Source organism: Numenius arquata, chromosome 10, assembly GCF_964106895.1.
Source record: "Numenius arquata chromosome 10, bNumArq3.hap1.1, whole genome shotgun sequence".
Taxonomy (NCBI): Eukaryota; Metazoa; Chordata; class Aves; order Charadriiformes; family Scolopacidae; genus Numenius; species Numenius arquata.
The window spans coordinates 36,403,870-36,425,446 of NC_133585.1; the positions used below are offsets into that span (position 1 = coordinate 36,403,870).

The 21,577-nt window shown below is 38.5% G+C and overlaps 1 protein-coding gene across 1 annotated transcript in view; it reads right to left on the reverse strand.

Moving 5' to 3' along the window:
• Positions 1-21,577, reverse strand: part of AFG2A (AFG2 AAA ATPase homolog A) — a 203,039-nt gene that overhangs the window by 115,893 nt on the left and 65,569 nt on the right. The gene's annotated exons all lie outside the window — the stretch shown is intronic.

A 21,577-nucleotide genomic window follows, 5' to 3' on the forward strand; every position in this document is an offset into this window, starting at 1 on the left:
GAGCTCCTTGCTTGCCTTCTGTCTGTGATACCATGCCCCAACGACCATAAAATGCAGAGAATTGACATTCACTCAAGAGATTAAGACACGTGCTTTTTTTGATACTTTTGCCCTTTTCTTTACCACAAAGGACAGTGGAGGAGCTTCTGAATTCTCACCTCTTCCCTCTCCCCAAGCCCAAAATCTAGCATTGTGCTTCGCAAACAAAAGACATCACGGAAGACAAAACTGCAGCTAACACACAGAAAGCAGTATGCTGTCCAGACTACCCAAAACACAGAGAAGATGTTTGCAGAACTTTGTGATAAGCTGGTTAAATTTGCTGAGCAAATATATTTTCTGTGGCCAAATCTAGGTGAATCCTCCCAGGGAAAGCAGTTCTCCTGTTTGGATCATCACCAGCACTACAAAGGTGAAGAGCCTGGAGTTTTTCAGAGACTTGATTTAATCTTGACAAATTATTCCCTTTGATGGATTTGTTGTTTGTTTTTTGTTTTTTGGTTTTTTTAGTTCTCAGAATCAGCTACAACATTGTCATGAAAACTTAAAGAAACAGGTCAGCCTAAAACAAAGAGCAAGCCCAGAATATTTCCTTAGTGGTACCTATAGGTTCTGATACCACAGCCGTCAAAGAATGAGAAAGAATTGAGGCTTTGGGGTTTCTTCCCTGTTTTACTTACAGATACTCACAAGCACTTTTTTTATAGCTTGCCTTTTTTTTTTTTTGGCTCGGCTCACATCATTCAGGGAAAAGGTACAGCTACATCAGCAGAAAACCTCCTCCTGTCAGAGTATGTCGCTGCTCCACCAGAGCCTTCTGCCAGCTTAGCTAGAGAAACACAGCTGTTGGGGACATTCAGCTACACCAGCACGGTCACAACTGTGCAATTATTGCCAAATTAATTCTACTTCTGTTAATTCAAATCTGTGTGTGATATGCGTTACCTTGCACAGAAATGCAACGATTGAATTTCTTTTCGGTTCAGGGCCCGCACACACAACATTGCTACTGCTAGTCTTTTGCCAGCTGACATTTCTCTAGCAAGCATATCTTGTATGGAGATTAAAGAGAAAGCAGGAAACAAGGGTATCTTAAAAGGAAATTCCCCACATTTTTTTTTCCTCTCAGACTATAAAACAGGACGAAGATGATTTCAGGATTAAGCACAGGATATCTTTGGGGTGTCATTTACAGATCAGATGAAAACTGAAGTGAAACTGAGAGCACGAAGACAGGAGACTGTTTTTCACAGTATTTTCATCAGAGATTTTAATTGGCAAATATGTAAAGATACAGCTAGTAGCTTCAATTTGAAGGAGAGAAAAATATCCTCCTGTCTATTGCCTTATTTTTCTATGTTTTTTGGAATGCAAGAAACCACTTCACGCATCCTGGAGAACAGTTGTGTGCCTACATCATACGGTAAAAACTAATTAAAGAAAACAGAACCAGTGGTACAGCCCAGTCTAAACAGTATCATGTCAGACAACACCATTATTCTTGTTCTAGTAACCCTTATACAACTTAATTTCTGTCTTCTATATCTCATACTGCTCTTTCTTTGCTTTCTCCTGCCACCAACACTTGGATACACCCTACTGTCTCACTGCCTTGTCTGCATAATGCAGCATTTCCGTAGATGTAAGTGCAGTACTTCAAAACACAGCCATCATGGCAACACCATCTTCCCACTGAAAGAAAAGAAAACAATTCCTATTTTCTTCCAAATGCTCTTTCCCCTTGACTCACCTTCTCAGTTCCTTGTCTCTTTTTCCATTGCCACGTTACAGGGACTTATTTTTAGAGCATCTGTTTAGATGGGATTCTCACTGCTGCCACACGGTTGTGTGGAGAATAGTGGGCAGCCACTGCACTCTCCTCATGTTCACTCAGCAAGAAGCTGAAGGAGAGTAGGAAGGAAAGGGTATGGAAGGTATCACTTGCTCTCAGGGCAAGCAGCTTTTGCAGTAACTGTGGGCAATTCAAAATGAGATAAGGTGTAACCTTTCCATGTTACACGAGTATTGGGCAGAAGTTAGTGCTAGAAAGAGGGATGGACAGCAGTCCTTTTCAAGCCTAGTGCAAGTGGCCATTATGAGCATGGTTTGCCAGCAGCCTTGCATGTATTTTGCCTCTCTTCAAGGAAGAAGAATTGCAGGGATTATGCCCAGAGCACCCACACTCTTGAATCTTACTTTCAAAAACCAGAACAGGCCCATAAAGACCCTTAAGAACTTCATCTTCCTTGTCATTCATGACACAAAAGCCGTACCGTATTTCACTGGCAACCCAGGGTGGCAGAACTGAAATAGAACACGTTTTCCTGAGCAAAAAATATCTTTCAGTCTTCAACATTTACATAGATTGGGCCACCCTGGAAGAGGCAAAACGTCCTTCACCTACCATCGCAGACGACAGTCTTACCAGCCCTTAAAGATCATCACGTATTTTTGCTGAAGAGATTTAGAGCATTCAGACAATCAGAGAAAATCAGGCCCTTTAGTGGGCTCTTTCGGGTTGAAGAAGTGAGTGCTTTTTACCTGTTCCCAGCACACTGCAACAGCTCAAAGGGTTGGAGGAGGAGAGAACGGGGCACAAAACAGAAGAAGACAAAGGGACCGCAGCAACTGACAGCGCTAGAGCCTTGTCTCTGCCCAAGAGACCTGGTTTGCCACTGCCAGGCATGTCACTTAGTCCCAGACCAAGACACACCTCGCACAGGAAATGTTAAATGCCACCACGTTGCGCTGGACATAGCTTACACCCCTGCGCCTTCAGTTTGGGCAAGGTGCAAAGCGTGGCCCAAATTCCCTGGCAGGAACGTAGTCTGGCTTTGATCCCCTGAGCTGTTCTGGAGGAGAGGAGGCTCCCTCACTGCATTTTCCTCCATAGCCCAGCAGCTGTACGCCACTAACACCCACCTAAGCTCAGATGGTGCAAACGGTATGGCAAATAAATAATAAATGTAAACATTGTCAGAGGATTTTCAACCCTTTAACAGAAGCTAAATATTTTCTATTAATTTCAAAGTTAATGTAAAAAGAAGTCCCTAATGCCTTTATCTCTAATCTTTTTCTCCTTCTCTAAAGACTCAAAATAAATTTCAGAAATAACCAGATGGTCAGTATCACTAGAAAATGGCTTTTGATAATAAAACCTAATTAGTTCTGACCCGACCTCCATTGTGTTTTATCAGCTTTGGCCATCATAAGAACTTTGCAGTTCCACAACCACTACAGACAAAACTTGGACACAAAGTCTGGTGAAAACTCTCTCTGGGCTCCCCTTGGCCCCTTAATTTTTTGCAAGTGACTTTAAATGGGACTAATAGATATACAAGGAAATTAGTATTTGCATTAATAGCTCAAGTTTATTCTGAAGCTTTCACCTCCTTTTAACACAGATATATTCTGCAGATTTGCTTTTCCATCTTACAGTATTTCAGGCTTACTGGAAAAGCACTACAGTCGCAGAGAAGATCCCTTGCTGAAACTACAGTTTTCCCTTTATGGCTTATTAGAGCCAATTCAAGCCCAAATAACAAAAAGCAAAGAAACAAAACAAATGCATAGCTGTCATTTAAAAACATATATTCTTAAAAGGCTTTAGGGGTATCATTTATGAAACACAAAGAGATTTCCTTCTTTAGCAGTGTTTCAACACATTACTCTTTCGTGCTTACTCCAAGACATGAATATACTTGCCTAAAATGTCAGTGAGGTATTTATACAAAGGCAACTCTTCAGAAACCTATTATTGTGAATACAAAACAGGAAGTACAGTAATACCACCAGTATATGTTAAATAATGCTTACTATAAACTGAGCTCTTCAATTAATAAGCAGTGTTAACCCCTTTAGGGGAAAGGGAGACATGAAGTGTGAACTGAAAATACTGACTCATGATAAAACCTTGCAGTATTTTTCCCACAAGGTTTTTTGTTTCATTGGCTTGATTTGGTTCTTTTTCCCCTCCCCTGCTAATAGCAGACAGAACACAACAGAGGACAGAATTTGCAATATAAATGAGGGAGAAAAAAAAAAGAGAATAAACACAGGTTGAAGTTTGAAAATGTGTTGTAAAGTGAAAAAAAGAAAAACATGAAAATATAATAAAATAATAGTACAATAAATGCTTAATGATACTTTGCACTCTGCAACTCCTTTCAGTTCTCATGCTTTCACTTATTAAGCCTTGTAACAACTACGTCATACGGAAGGTGCATCTTTAGGAAACTACTTCATCAACTCTTCAAATGCATCTGTACTGGTACACAAGTGTCACAACTATTTAGAACAGGATGTAAATAAAAATAACACATAATACTGAATACTCTTCAGCCACTTAACTGGTATTCTACAAAAAAGCACGATTAAAGGTAAAAATAAAATGCTTTTTTATAAGCATTAGCCACTGAAATGTAGAGAATGTGAAATGTAGATAAATGTATGAAATGTATGTTTTTTTCTAAAAAAAAATAAAAATAAACTAATTAATCAAAAACACATTACCCCATAGTGAGACAGACACTCCAGGCATAAAAGCAAAGCTCTTTCCTCACACATGTTGAATAAGGAAATATTTTTAAACAGACAAATTTCTAGAATACAAGTGAGACAACCCAATCACCAGTTTGTTCTTTCCAAAACATCCACAGCTGCAGTCAAAAAAAATTAAGAGCTTCCCAGTACAAAGACCTGAAACAAAAACCACACGCAAATCCCAGATGGGCAGAAATCAAAGCTTCTCTTTTCTAAGGTCTGACAAACCTATATCTATTTCCAAATACGTAAGAACATCTCTTCTGACACAACTCGAGTCACAGTCTCTCTCTCTCTCTCCACTTTCTCCTACAGGCACAGTATTTTGAAATCTTCATGCAAGCTAACAGATTGAACTTTGGTTTGACTGCCATCTGCTGATCCCATGTTTTGTGAACCTGAAGACTCATTTGAAAACGTGCCCAAAGCTTTCAAAATTATCAGTGTTTTTTCTTCCAGTTCTTGCTAAGAAAGAAATAAGAGAATTAGTGAAAGTAGGTATTTATGTTTAAAGAAAACAAATTAGACCAAACGTTCTGGTATTTAGCATCCTTTAGCTAATTTCCAGATAAACACACACAGAAAATATAATAATTTTGTGTGCATGAATAACACAACAATTGAAACAAAAGCATGTAACACGCAGGACTATTGTGACAGTAAGAAACAGAGAACCAGGTATCACAGCTGCTCCTTAAACAGAAACATAGCTGAAGCAACTATTAAAAAACCAAGGAAAATATAAAATAGTAATAGACTACCTCTATACTCGTCCACAAGGGAGACCATCACAACAATCCATTTTGCACAAAAAAATTTGATATTTTGTAAAGTCTTTGTTTCATTATATTCCAATGAACCCCCACCCCCGCACCCCACACAAACACAAAAGTAACCAAATTCACTTTCAGGACCCTCACATTTTGCTGTCTTCTTTCCTTCAAGACAGCACATGCTTCGTGAAGGGCTGAATGTGTTGCTGATGCTGAAATGATGGAAACAAGATGTGAATACAATCAAACCTACCAGCCTATTTGGAAGTGACCATACCGTTAAGTGATTTATTCTCCTGTTCCATATATAAATAGCTATCTTGGTAAAAACAACTTTAGCTTGTATAAGTGTCTACAATAGGTGACTGAGCAGCCTGTGCATGGGCAGAAAGTTATCATCTCAGGGCACCAGGACCACCTGGCTGAGAAAATACCCAGTTTATTTTCACTCTCTCCCTCATCTTTGATGAGGCAGGAGAGCTCTTACATCCCACTTTCCTTCCTCTCAATTTGTTCCATGAGCAAAGCTGTAGTTCTCTCATTCCTTTATTATATGAGAAAAGTAGAAAAATCAAGGGATTATATTTATCCAAGCAGACAATGTTACAACCCGAAAGGTTCCAAATTGCCAAAATAATGACTGTTTCAGCTCAGTTTGTATCCATGGTATATTTCTGCCTAATCAGATACTAACTTTAGTCACCTTTTTCTAGTTCTTGAAACACCAATTCTGCAAACATTCAAATACATGCCTAGCTTTAAAGTACAGCTTATGCATAAATGATTCCAGAGTTGGAAACAAATGCAACCTTTGGCTTATGGGAAAAGAAAACAGTTATAAAGGCTTGAGTGTGGACTGAAGGAGTTCCAGCAAATCTACTCAAGTTCCATGTTAAGATCTTTTCTATCAGTATTTTTATGAGAATAAGATCCACATGAATAAAAAGTAAACCCATGGAAATCTCACCACAAAAAAAAACACAGGCTGCCATTTGAATAATGAGTTTGGATTTTTCTATGAGCCCAGAACTTCAGGTGGCACGCCAGGTACACAAATTCTGGCGATTCTGAATCAAACCACAACTTTTATTCTCCTAGAACAGTACTAATTAAAATCATTTATTTTAAAATACATTCAGTGTCTCAGAAGGCTAATGGTTCTAATTCATATTTTTCCTTTTTCCAAGAACTTACACTATTTGTGTTCTGTCACAGCATTGCTGGCAGATCACTTCAAAACATGCCTTTATTGTGGAAATGTGTCTGCTTAAACAGTTTCTTTATTTGTGATGTGGCATCTTCTGTGAAACATACTCTATTTTCACATGCAAAACAAAGATTCCCCATTCTCCACAAAACTTGTAAACGATTTTGTACAAATCCTGCTAATGACCTCGGACCTTCACTGGTGGCTTCTTTCCTTTTCTTGCTCTGTCCCACAGAAATAAAAGTAACCCAAAAAGAAGAAACACAAGACCTCCCTTTCAGTCGTAATTCTGAAATCTCTTCAGACACGCTGGGGTTGCACAGTCATAGCAGAGAGATGAATTTTGTCCTCTATGAATGTTAATCAGTAATTTTCTCAAGAAGCAGTGACGAAACAACACCTAATGCCTCAATTACAGTGCCTACAGCTATTACAGCTATTTTACTTTGTTTCCATCACTGTTACAAGCATTCCTGTTCAGGATGCACAAAGGATAGCAGAGGTCTTCAATAAGAAGGTGTCATTCTTCTACAGGCACTACACAGGCCATATCCGGCAGCGAGGAGCACAGCCTATTGCCATTTCACACAGATTCTTTGCACTCTTCTATGCCTTGACAACACTTTTTCTGGAGACCAGGCAGACAGCTGAAGCAGTATCATAAAATACCTCCCTGTTGGTGTGGCAAGTCTACATACTGATAGCAAAATGCACACATCAGCAAGACAAAAAACCCCACTATTTTCCAAACCAAAAAAGTGCACTATTTGTCACACGCCAGTACTGCTGATTATAGCTAAGACATACCTTTCATTTAAGAAACGAACTCTTTATTTCTGTTGCACAGAATCAAACCCTTATTTAAGAGTGATATCCTCTGTAGCCAATGTTTCTGGGTGAATAATAAGGTTTGCACTCTAACTGCCCTGGGAAATGCATTGTTTCTAAGTACAGGCAGGGAAGCTCAGAAGAACACAAGGAATAAGAATCAACGGGGAAATCTAGGATGAAGCCAGTTACATTTCCTCACACCCACTCAAATGGCATCATTAGTGCATGAAGACAACAGAGAAGCTCAGATATCAGATCAAAATGGTACTTAAGCACCAAAACAGTTAGTTAAAGACTTTAGCACACTTCAGTAGTAAATGCATGAAAGAATGGTGTTCCAATTTTATTTAAAAAAAAAAAAAAAACATAAAAAGATAATTTTGTAAGCTAGCACAGAGTACTTACATTCCTTACTAAAACTAAAATAAATGGCCATTTTATAAGTGCAGGAACATGTTCCAAGGTGTGTGTTTGCCAATTACACACACCTCATATGCTGACTGATGAACACACACACACCCTGGCGTGTGTTCTTGCTTACATATCTCACGTGCCTCCCTGTTAAGTAATGGAATAAGACTTTCCTTGCAAACTGGCTAATGCTGCCTCTTCTCACTTGGTGACTTCTGCAGAAAATATTCACTGCTAAGAAAAACAACTTCTGAAACAGAGTTAAGCTATTTGCAATCTTAAGTGCACTCTGTCTGCAAGACCCAGCTCTGTGATAACCTCCATTTTCTGTATCGTCGTCAGGCACGTGTTTTCCCCCAGACCCAGCTGGCATTCAGTATTTTTCTGTGTGCATCGCTGCCTACTGTAAAGACATGGTCCTCCTTATAGATTGCTTTTTCCACAGCAGCTAGTTACTCTCAATGACTGCCTATTTCACTATTTTCCTCTTTATAAAAAGATGGGCATGCTCATGCTCTCCACACAATGACAAGGTACACTGTGGTATGAAGACAGCCTTCTTTTACAACGATGTTTATTTTTAAAAAAAAGGGTTTTTAATTTTGTTTTGCTTCTACTTGTTTATTTTTAATAAATGCTGACTAATATGCAATAGCTCTAACAGAAAGGCATTCTTTGTACAAAAAATAGATTTCTCAGCCCACTGGAAGTCGATCTGTGATTTTTGTTTTATTATATTTTTCTCAGTCACAGGACTTAATTCCACAAAGATATCAACACCAAAACCTGCAGGTCACCTATCACATGAGGCCAGGCTGGATGGGTCTTTGAGCAACCTGGTGTCTAGTGGAAGGTGTCCCTGCCCATGGCAGGGAGGTTGGAACTTGACGATCTTTAAGGTCCCTGCCAACCCAAACCATTCTATGATTGTATGATCACGGTCCTTTCTGAAAAGACATAGCAAAAACAGTTGCCATCCTTATTGTTCTTCTCCCTTTCCTTTTCAGAACCATTGTACAACCGTGCAAAGGAATTCAAATTCTCTTAAGCTCATTATATAGTGTGATGCTTTATCTCTCATTCCTCTGTTTTCAATAAGAGGCCAACTGTGCTTGTCAGGATTTGTCTATAGATAACAGCATGTACTGGCAGGGTATAGGCCTTTCCTATGTTACCTCTCTATTGCGACACAATACAGACCCCTTCTCATCTCAACTATTTTTCCTGTATAAAATTTGCATCTCCTTTATGAGGTCTAATACCAAAGAAATGGTGTATTACAGGAGCCATAATTTTTGATGATATAGTCATTCAAAGTAACAAGGATGAAGACTGAGGGTAAAGCCCAAGACTCTCAGGAGACTTAGCAACTGTATAATATACAATGTAAGTCAATGCAAAGCCATGAAAATGGGAAATTCAATCTTTCCTTCATATATAAATGGATGGGCTCTGAGATGAATCATTACCACTTCCAGTTTTAATACACTGTGATGAAAACTTTAGTTCAGTTCTTGGCAGCAGTCAAAAATCAAGTGTTAAAAATTCACAACTGCTAATAAAAGAATAAAGACCAGAACAGAAAATATCATTATGCACCCATACAAATCTACGTTGTTCCCACACTTTGGATACTGTATGCAGTCCTGGCCCCTTTCTCTCAGGAAGGATATAAGCAAGGATGATCAAAGGCATAAAACAGTTTCTGTCTAAGGAACAGCTGGCTCTCCTTTCATTCTGCATAGGACCACCTTCATCATCTACACCAGTTATTCGGAAGTTGATTTTTATTTTATTTGTAAAGAAATTATTACATAGCTTCATAGCAAGGTAGAAGGGGTGTGCACCAGGGAAAGGTAAAGTTTCAGGTTTGCACATCAGTTGTTTTGAGAACCATCTGCTCTGCCAGAAACTGAGCACAGAAACGTATGGAATGGGGGCACAAAGGCATGATTTGGCATGAAAAGCATCATTCTTGTTTATTTCCTGAGAGAACGTGAAAAATCAGCAGCAGCTCTGTTCAGAAACAGTTCCCAAAATGCCCATAAAGTTGTTTTGTTTTTTGACTTGTCCATGAAACATGAATGAGAAAGTTACAGTGATGTTTCACTACTTCTTCCATCTGTGAAGTGATGGCTACTTAATTTGCCTTCCCTTCTCTTAGCAGGGTTTTAGAAGGCACTACTGCATGTGACACAGAAGTGTATTTATGCACAGGCCATAATGTATAAGCCAGCCATGGCTGCAGCCCTCTGAATAAATAGCCCAGTGTTTCAACAGGTTTATTTACCTTTGTTTATTTACCTTCATATTCCATTAGCTCTCTCTGTCTTCACCTGAGAAAAAGTCTAGTGGCATTGACACAAGTTCTGACATCCTTTCCTATCATCCTGCCAACCCAGTTCCCAAACATAGTTTCCAAAACAAAACTCCCTGTACAGTAAACAACAAAATGGATGAGGGTGTGTGTGTGAAAGAAGAAGGAACGGAGGTGGATAGGGATGGAAAGAATTTATTATAGAGTTACCGCTATTGATGTGAGGTTACAGGGAAAAGATAACAGGAGCAGCAGTGTAACTTGAATGTATATAACTAATCTCCTACTAGATTTTTCTATTTTCTAAAATCTGTTTTCATAACAGGTTTTTTTTTATATTGGAATTATAACTTTGAGGGAGGCTATTAATGGGAAAACGGAACACACATCCTATCTGAAGCAGTGGTTAGAAAAAATGAAGCAGCTCCTTTTTAGGCTTAAAGGAGATGAGCAATTCAAAGCAAGAATTGTCGGTATCACGTGATCACCAAAACAAAAGAACATTTCCCAAAATCACCTTTTTCAGCACCTGACAGGGAACAGTAACACAAAAAGATACTGTAGGCAGCAAATAGAATATTGTTATAAAGTGTGTACAAAGCACAATTAAGAGAGGACTTTATAAAAATCTTTTCTGTACATCTGGTATACGCTTCTCTGTAGCACAGCGTAATTTGTCATGGAGGGAATACACTTACACATAAAGTAAAAAGTAACTACACCCTGTTTAATTAAATTCCTCAACTAAGTAAGAACATGTAACTGACATAACCCCTCAAAAGGAGCAGTCACTTCAGATTTCCAGAAGAACTGCTGAGTCCTACCAGCCATTGCCTGGCACCACTCAATCAAAACACTCATTTGCCTTTCAGACCCTTCTGTCTCAATCAGCTTCATATGCCTTGTAGTCTACACGTTTTTCTAGGCTATCCCAAAAATCCAGCAAACTCATGATTCTGAGCCAACTCTTACGGTTGTATATACATCAAATCACACAGCGCTTCAAACAAGCTTTTGTTATTAAATTACACTAGCATATGCAACCCTGAGGTACTCCAGTGACCTAAATAGTCATCCCGCAAGTTTCCACTGTTCATAAGAGATGCTAATGTCTCATTTGGACTAGCTTTGCTCTCCTGCATGCATGTATAACAATCCTTCCACATACCTTATTAAAACAATTTATTATGAATCAGTGACCCCCAGATTGTCCCCTTTTCCTCATTTACTACATTATTATAGTACTGCCTTCAATATCTTGATGTTAAGAATTTTCTTTTTTTAATAACTAAGATCTTATAGAAAGAACCTGTTTTTCCTGAACAAATCTATTATCTTTCATTGTTATATGTACTGCACATGAATGGTATTTCTATTTATCCCTAAGCAGTATGTACATCACATGCAAGACATCCAGCTTTCACCACTGGTGGAGCAAATGAAATGTAAAGCAGGATCTCTTTCAACACACACACACACACACACACAAATCAACTCGTGGAAATTCTGCCTATGATGTCCTATTTTTCATTCTCCCCACAGAGACTTCACAAACAAAAAAAAAATGTTCCAAACCAACTGAATGGACTAATGATAGCATCTAATATCCATAAATAAGCTTAAACAAAAGATTAATAATATCCTTACCGAGAAACAAGTGCATATCAGCTAATCCCTAAATTCAATAGCTCTTCAACACTCTTTTACTAATGTAGAGAGCTTGATCATATTTCAACTTGCTCATTATAAAGCTTTGAGGTTCAGAGGTTTTCTAAACCTAAAACTAAAACTGAAAAGGTCACCACCTTGAAGTGTACAATCAAACAATGAAACCATGCACTGGCCACCTCACTCTCTCAAGCTGCCCTCCTTTATGATCGATACTAAACCAGTGATATGTACAATGTTGGGCTTTCTATTTCACCATGACTTCCTTTTTTACTGAAACAGCTTCCACCCTATTAGGGGAGAGATAAGTATCAACACTTAATATAGAAGTCACTCAACATTTTACATTATAAGATCATGCATTTAGTAGCTTATGCTATTCTGAGGTTTGACCTTCTTGTCCTTTCCAAGCTGGCTGGCTGCCTTCAACTGATTTGTTTTGTAACATTCCAGTCAAAACATTTCAGCTGTTTCATGAGGAGACCACGAAAAATGTCACTTTATTTACAATTTTAAAAAATTAATAAAAATAAAATTATTTCACCCTAACCTTTGGAGGGAAGTCTTGAGACCTGACCACATTAGAAGGACTTGAAACAGCTCAATCTGAAAAATCTTTGTGAGGTTTCTTGACATCTTGCAGATATGTTTTCCAAGTTTTGACCACTACAAGACTGATCTTCCCAAGGCTCCCTTGAGTCTGTAGGCCATGCTGGATGCAGGCTCCCAAAAATGACAGCAGGAAAATTACCTGTGCTCGTATTTGAGTCACTTGAATCTAGTCAAGCAGGAGAAGGAGAAAGAGGACACCAGAGCTGACTCCACAAAAAAGAAAAGGTTGATGGATGAGTCAACACATTGAAAACTGAAAGTCTGGACACTGGGGCAAAACTGATGCTCACTAAGAAACGACTCTAGATGTGGAAGCCTGAGAGGAAAAAGAGAATTGGGAAATCCTAGCTGGGCAGGAAAGCATCCAATGAGTAGCGCAAGCACGGGGGAAAAATTGACGTTAACTGAGCAAAAAGATAAGAAGCAAGAATCATACTGAAATTAGATGAATAGTTTACTGAAGATCATGAAGTCAGTAGACATAAGAAATACAGACCAAGAGATTACTGCATAAAGAGAGCAGGCAAATTGAATAGGGAGAAACACCAAGGAAAGAATATAAGGAGTTATGCTTATGGAAATTTGGAAGAAATGTTACCACTGAAAAAGTAATTTATCTACCCATTCTTATGTTGTCCGTCAGAAAGCATCCTGGTTAACAAGCAAAAGTCCCATTCTTGCATAGTAGACCCCACAAAGAACAGCAAAGGAGTTTAATATTGTTGCAAATTTACCACCTATTTCAAGCAAATGAGTTTTCTATGGCCGATCCAGAGGGCCCTGTACTGCTGATAACCACAAAGATTTCAGTAAGACACCACACAATGGAATCTGAATACTCCCCCCCAGAAACTAGTAATTGTTCATCTGATTTTAAACAGTGTAAATCAAAGTCCTCAAAAGTAAGGAAATGTGAGTATTAAGGTAATTAAAGTAGAGGCAATCATAATTACTTGGAAAAATAATTTTCTAAATTAATGCAACTTAATTAATCATGCACAATGAATACTACTTTAATTAACGTAAATAAAGACTGCATTATGATGCACATGCACAAAGAAGAATGAATTAGGATCATACACGCAATCTTACCTATGGCAGTCCTTAACTCATGGGTGCTCAACAAACACAACATTCTCTACAATGCTACTTTAATACAGTATACACAAAAACCTACATACATACTGTGCATTTTGCATCCACAAAGAGGAAAACTGGGCAGAAGACCAACTCCAAAGCAAGCCCTAAATGTGTCCATGGCTACAAGCCCAAGTACCATAATTGCAGCTACTCCTCTAGCTTCTGTAGCTCACAGTACTACGCTAACATCCTTTCCAGTGTCACTCCCATAAATATTTGAAAAACAAGACTTTTTGGAATGTCTCTTCCTTAACTGTTATCATGACCCTTAAGAAGCTCATTAAATATAAGATGCATGCCATCCAACATGCTGACTGTGAGATATGCCTTGCTGCGCTTTGCTTATCTGCCATAAAGCCCAGTATCCCCAATTACAAGCCACCAAGGCCCTGACAGCTCCTGAGGATGCTCCCATGGGAACCGAGCCAAGCTTCTCTAGAGAGCTGTATCCCTCCCCTGAACAACCCCAAACACTGACACAAAGTGGAAAGAGTGAATTGAAAGGATTTAGAAGGAAGAGGTTATCATCACATAGACTGTTCTCAAGTAATTCAAGTAGGAAGTGAACACCCGTACCCTTATAAGCATACGCACAAGTTTTAGCATTTAAAACTTGTTGTACAGGTACATTAAATTTAGGCATAAAATAAGTGTTACTTCTCTACAGTTTCTTGCTTTGTCACTAACCTCACAGGAAGAAAAGAGTTGACCTAACCCAAAAATTAGAAATTCATACCTAGTCTACACATACTGCTTGAATGCACCTCATTTTTACAGGCGTGATTATTTAATCCCCATATATTCCCATGTTATCTTAAAAATACAGTGCAATTTCCATGTTACTGTTTAAAAAAAAAAAACCACAAAAAAAACAGCCACCAAAAAAATCCACCTGACATCACAGTTACAGACTCACTGAACTGAAGGATGGTATTTACACAAAAAACATGAATCTGAGAGCTTTTCGAATTTCCCACTTTGTTGATAATCTGGAGGCTTTCTAACATGCTGTGTTCCTCATCTGGACCTTGTGAATCTACGAGGTATGAATAAGAACAAACTTTGGCCCTTAGCCTTTACTTTCTCATCTTTGTACTTTTCTAAACGAAATAAATACAGTTTGATACCTTCAAGTAAGTTTTCTGGCATGTGTTGCAGAGAAAGTATGAATCTAAAATACATGACTGAGTTGATGTAAGGAATGCTTTCCATTTTAAAGAGCAGGCATATTTACTTTTCCATTCTATTTGAAGTAAAACTATTATATTTTTACATACATTGTTTGGATGTATGTTTTCACAGATAAAATAAAGCCAACTTATCCTGGCCCTATAGTATATCTCTTAAAGGAGAAAATATGCAGCCCAGCAAGTTTTCCCTCCAACCCTTCTTTTCAGGCAAGTAATAAATCTTGAGTGAAAAAGTCACTGTGCTCTTCAGCTGTCACCACTAAGATTTTGTTTTTTAAAACCATAGCAGCCTTAAGGCTGATTTACTACTCAGCCCTGCACACTCTGACAATCGAATAGTTGGAAACAAAAATCACTTTTGCACACCTGGAAATATTTTATTTGCTGTACTCACGAGAAAAAGTTTTCATCAGTGAGGAAGGAGGCGGGGTAAGGGAGAGGGAGAGAGATTCAGGTGAATCTTAAAACCTAGTTCTTGACTTAAAGAGAAATTTCATACATATGTACATGAAGACAGAAACTACCTCTGTATTCAAATGGAGCAGTCAGGCTCTTTAGGCACTATGGGTTCACTGTGCAATCCAGACTCAAATCATCAACTTGAAGTTCTGGCCAGTGAGCAGCAGTGCTCATCAACTGTGGCTATTTAGTCATTTCAGTTTGACAGGTGAAAAGAATGTGTGATGACTTTTAAATCATTTCATTCATTTTTCTGCCATTCTTTTTTTTAAAAATAAACTTAGTAAACTCTTAGTCACCTGAAGTGTAAACATTTGATATTAGAAAAGGCAAAATTAGACCTCTGAGAAACAGCTACTTTCCAGAGCACCTCTTTGCCCTAGTCAGAGTTGCAAGTTTAACAACATAAAATGTAAAAACCCAAACACATACCAGAGAAAACCAATTGATGGAAAATGTGATGGTGCCAAGATTGTGAAACTATTTTAGAATATCAGATCCTCTTTTCAATGGCATGTAGTTTGATATCATTTCTCCCTACAGCTTCATTTTCTGAAAATTTATTATATGCTCCAGAACAATCTTGTCTTCAAAAGAAATCCCACATCTTCTGTTATTTCAAAGAACCATACTTGCACCTGGGCAAAATGATGTAAGCACTCTAGGTGCTGGCTGACTGAAAAGGAGACCCACAAAATCTCACTCTCTATTTTTAATCCCAGGGCTTTACAAGAATATGAGGAGTGCCTTTTAACAAGCAGAGAGGCCTTTCAGCATTTAAAGGAAAAAAATAATAATTAATGGTTCGGCAGTGTGGAGAGACATGGCGGTTCCATTTAAGTACTTGGATTCCTATTCTAAAATATTCCCCCCCTCCCCCCGCCCCCGTTCTACTCCTGTGATGCCTACAAAGCCATCTACAAATAAGACTGGTTTCAGTAATACGATATCAGTCAGGGAAAGCAGTTTAGCAACTGGGAGTAGATTTAGATTAGATATTAGGAAGAAATGCTTTACCGTGAAAGTGGTGAGACACTTCTCAGGTTGCCCAGAGAAGTTGTGGATGCCCCATCCCTGGAGGTGTTCAAGGCCAGGCTGGATGGGGCTTTGAGCAACCTGGACTAGTGGGAGATGTCCCTGCCCATGGCAGTGGGGGGTGGGGGTGTATAACTAGATAGCCTTTAAGGTCCCTTCCAACCCAAACCATTCTATGATTCTAACTTACCTGTTAGTTATCCCTACCAGTCCTGAGGCTGGATTTCATCTCCAGTAACCTGGCTGTGCCAAATTAAATATGTAAAAAGATTTCACTCCAATCAGTGTTACTTTGTACTAATTTATTCAACTGTCATAAAATACTTTGCCAAGCAGTAAGTGTCCAGCACATCTTCTAAAAAGCACCTAGTTTTGTGCCCCCATCTTCCAAATCTGGATGAAATCTGTACAGAAGTAATGCTGAGAAATGACAGCCAGAGACATACCCCCGTTCCTCTGCTCATACTGAATCACTGCAAGGCCAAGGGATGCTTTACTGCTCATCCTTGAGCCAAATCCAGTGCAGAGCACAATGAAAAGCTAGATATTTACATTTCCTCCTCCAGAGTACTAAAGCAGCTTAGCATAGGTGGGACCTTCTTTCAGGTACAGCTTGAGTCAGGGGTTTCGCACCTGAGTACTAGGGACAGAAAAGAAATCAAATTCTCCTTCATAATTCCATGTACAACGCTATCTGTGTTCACATACCTAAAGCAGTAAGGAATGACGGGATGGTTTGTTGAGAAGACCAGTCACTTCTCAGAGGTACACAGTAGGCACAAGTTACAGCAACCTAAACTGTTAAATATAAGGGAAAAAAATCTTCCCCACAAAGGTGCTGCTCAGCAGGTGCCCAGAGGCTGTGAAAACTCCATCCTTGGAGAAACTCAAAACTCTCCAGGACCAGCCTTGAGCAACCTCACCTAACACTGAAGTTGACCCTGCTCAAGCAGGAGGCTGGACCAGAAGACCCCCAAGGGCCCCTTCCAACCTAGAGTATTTTATGATCTTTGGTCAAATGGAGGGGGTGGAGGGGTGTCACAGAGAGAAACATAGCACATGATGGGTGGATTATGTGGCTTGTAACTGTACAGTTCTACAATATTTGGGAAAACTGAAATCCTACCAAGTCAAAGCTGTAACACAGGAAGAACCTTTAGTAAGATATATCTCACCAAAATGGAAATCACAAATAGACAAATATATAAATAGGAAACTATATTACATGGTAGTGAGTTAAGTTTGTGCTACTGCATCCAACTGCTAAATATGCTTGTAGCATCACGTGCTTTGTAACAGCCCATATACATTTCCAGACAATAATGAATAAATATGCAAAATTCTTTCCTATTCCTTTTAACTTGTAAAACTGCAAACCTAAATATTTGAATTTCTTCCATAAGCCTTCAGAAAGGCAGAACTTTGATGTTTTTAAAGAGGAAAGATTATTTACTTTTGCTGCAGGCAAGAAATTATACTTTCTTTACTGATTCTGCCAAATGGCTCTATCATGCATTTTTTATTTTCATCAAAACAAGCTACTTTAAATTAAGGGTGTCCCATAACACACAGTAATCAACATTTTGAGGGTCAGATCAACTTGATGAACCTCTGTTTGACTTCTCTGCCCCAAAGACTCTTCCAAACTGCTCAGCAGTTGCTAGGAGGAATACAGGCTGCAGTTTTGTTTTATTTTGTTCACATAAGCAGAACGGACAACTCAATAGTATCCCCACGGTTTTTAAACTAAATAAGCTGAATTCAAACCCCAGTGGTTAATACATGGAAGCCAACAGAGCTTATTTAAGGAACAGCAAAACTTGCAGGTGAAGGAAGAGGAGACAGAAGCGGAAGAAAGTGAAGAGGAAGGCTAGGGAGCAGGAATTTTTAAAAAAGCAAAATAAATATTCAAAAGGAGGCAGCAAAAATCCTCTGCGCTGGCACAATACACAGAACATGTTCTGATACCAGCGCACAAGATACTTCAAGCCCTCCTATACTAACAAAGCATGCATAAAGATTCAGCTCTTCAGTATTCAATGTGCCAGGGTAGTTTCTGTTTTAAACTACACTGAAGCCCATGAACGCGGACAAAATCCAGACCATCATCAATCTAGAGACAATGGGCAACACTGACAGCACAGCATCTCATTAATCTTCATTTGTCCTATCACATCCTGTCATTCTTATGCAAATAGCATATTTGAGGATACATCTTTTCTGCACCCCACGATAAGGAGAAGTGAAGCTGTCAGGAGCACCAGAATGTCATCCTATACCACAGGCCATCACTTCTCTCAGCGCCTCGTGTTTTACTTCACAGCTAATGTGTTTGACATTCAAATTTGACCCAGCAGGAGGTAAAACTATCTGATGCCGCAGCAATATGCGTCTTGCTTCCTGTGCTAAAATATTCACCAAGGTCCCTGGGGATCTGACAGTCTCTCTTCCGTCGCTGTACCCTTGCTAATGGAGATTGAAACACCACTTAAGAGGAAAAAAATCTCTGCATGGGCAGGTAATGATAGCAATTCACCCTTCTCACCCAAGAAATAAGCCGAGTACCAAAAGGCTAGGAAAACACGTTCCACTGAAAAAGAAAAAACGGGGACACAAATCCTTATGAGTTGGCCTAGGTTTTCTTCCATGCAAATCTCGTCAGACTACGCCTGAAAACTTGTCCACATACATGTCTGAATAAAACATTTAATTTCAAGCTAAGTAAGTAATACACAGTGTTCAAGGTATTTTGCACGAGGTTTGTGGGGATGAGTGATCTCTCCTGTTAAGCCAACTGATACACGGGAAAACACACAAGCTTTGAATTGTAAGCAGCTCCATAGTTACTGTAAAATGTTTTAAGTACTAAAAATCACTTCTGAGTGGGTAAGTCACCAAAAACGAAAAGCATTTTTCCAATTATTACTCATGAATTCTACTTATAAAATGAAGAATAAAAGGGAAGATTTTACTGCTATTACTGACTGAGAGTGTTTTGCTTCTGTATCACTTTCAAAGAATGTTCAGAACATCTTGTTCCAGAATATTTCCCTTCCAAGAGAAATCACTTTCTGTATCATACATGGCTGAAAACAGTACGTGCCGGTTTTGTTTTCTTATGAAAAATGGAAACTATCCCAAAGTATTTCCAGCATCACATGAATGGGATGCAAAGTAGTTAAGTGCTACAAGCATGGGACACAACTTAAGGCTGGAATAATATTTCAATACAATCATGACATCTTAGAGAAATTACCTTATTAATAGATGACATTTTTAACAAGTCAAAACAAGTTTACCATTAAACATAACTTTATAAAGTCTGACTCAAAATCTATTCACTAGCTGAAAACAACATACTGCAGTGTTTGCAGGGATGATGAAGTCTGCAGTAGGCTCAGAGGAACACCCCTATGTTTGCTATTCCCACGTGCTGCTTTCAAATGACAGAAGGTTAATCACCAGATATTTGTCAGTTAAGAAGCAGCCACGTAAATGAAGATGCTGAATCAATTACTCCTGATTTTGTAAGCGTATAATACAAAACTTACAAAGCATGCATTCCTCAAGGATTTCTTGGTTTGAAAAGCTAAAAGATATCCACAAAAAGTATCCCAGACATCTTCCCAGTCCCTGGAAGTAGAGAACAGAGTCTACCTTTGCCTTTAGACTACATTTAAAGTTCATGCATTAAAAGTTAATGTATAGTCATCATACACCTATGGAAACAGAACACTCAGTTATTGTTATACAGAACTGAGCTGATATTTCCATATAAAATATTATATTGACTTAAAAAAATGTTACCTTTTCAAAGGGATTATCGATCACAAAGTAAATTAAAAGCCTATATTGAAAGATTTCCCGTTAAGTGCAGTTCACAATACACACGCTTTCTGGTGTCAGTCTTCTTTCTTCTAGCGAAAAAAAAAAAATGCAACTCATGCACTGTAAATATTGCATAGACCCAGGAGAAGATGTTGGCCTACTATAGCCTGTCTGGTCTGGATGAAGCAAGATGTGAGCAAATGTGATTCTTCAGTCCCTTTAAATCTTACTTAAAATCCCCCTTTCTCCAGATTGGTGAAATTTCACTCTGCTATTCTGTAAGTGAATACCTTCTACAAAGTTACCAGAACTCTTTTTTTTCCCCATTATATCTCTGTTTTAAATAAAAATCTAAAATATCCATTCATGGTTTCTTGCTAACAAAATTCGTATAATCACACAACTTGATACTGTGTGATTACTTTTTCCTTTTCTTTACATTTAGAGTCAAGACTATCAGCTTTACTTGAGGAAAGAACACATCAGATATGTTGTCATCTAAACACAACTATGCTGTTCGCTCTCAAAAGTTCACCACTCCCACAAAATTCACATGCACAAAAGATGTCAATTTTTACCCACCATATTAAAATGAAAACCTTCAATCCCAGGCTAAGAGGTCTGGATTTGCATCAGTGATACAAGTACAGTTGGCATATATTTAGTAACTGAGGTTCTATCTAACTTAGTTCTCAGTATTGCAGGGTTGTACCATCAACACATGGTAGTACTGTGCTGATAATGCCAGAATTTCAAATAAATACTGTCCTGGTGTGCCAATATTTCCAATAAAAACTAAAATATAAGAAAACAGCATTCACTGTGGGCCCAAGAGAAATCCAGCAAAAAGGAGAATGACAGAGAACTGAATTCCCAGGTGGTGATGGAGATAACAGTACAATGTTGAACTGACTCAGAAAGAAACTTACCTTCTGTTCAACAAACAGATCTTTTTCAAATTCAGCTTAGTCTGACCCCAAAGAATAGTCAAAACTGAAATCAATTTGACAAGAAGTGAAATCTTGAAAATTTCAATTTTGCATGAGCATATTTTTCACTGATGCGTTTTATCATCTTTTACTGAAAACCCTTTGATAGCTCTACTTTGCCACGGCAGGCTCACAGATAGTGTATAACCAAGTTCTAAGTAAGCCTTTGTCAAGACACCAAGAGCTCTGTGGCCTCCTTCAGTTCAAAAGGGAAGAGGCTGAGTTCGGAGCCAAAACACAAGTGGTTTTTTCAAGACTTCATGTATATATGAACTTTACTTTCGAAGTGTGCCCTTCATATGTATTTTATGCCTGAATGCTCCAAGACAAACAGAAAAGACTACTCCAGAAACAGCTTAAAATGGGAGAATTTGCTAACATTAAAAATATTTAAGAAACTTACAAGAAACCCTAGAAAAGATCAGGAAAAATAAATTTCATTAACTTGTCAGCACAATCATGAACGTTTTTCAGGTGAAAAGTTGTGGAATAAAGAATCTTACCAACACTACAAAACGTATCTTAAAGGAAATCACTTCAGACTGGTCTGTCTACTGCACTTAACGATGAGAAGA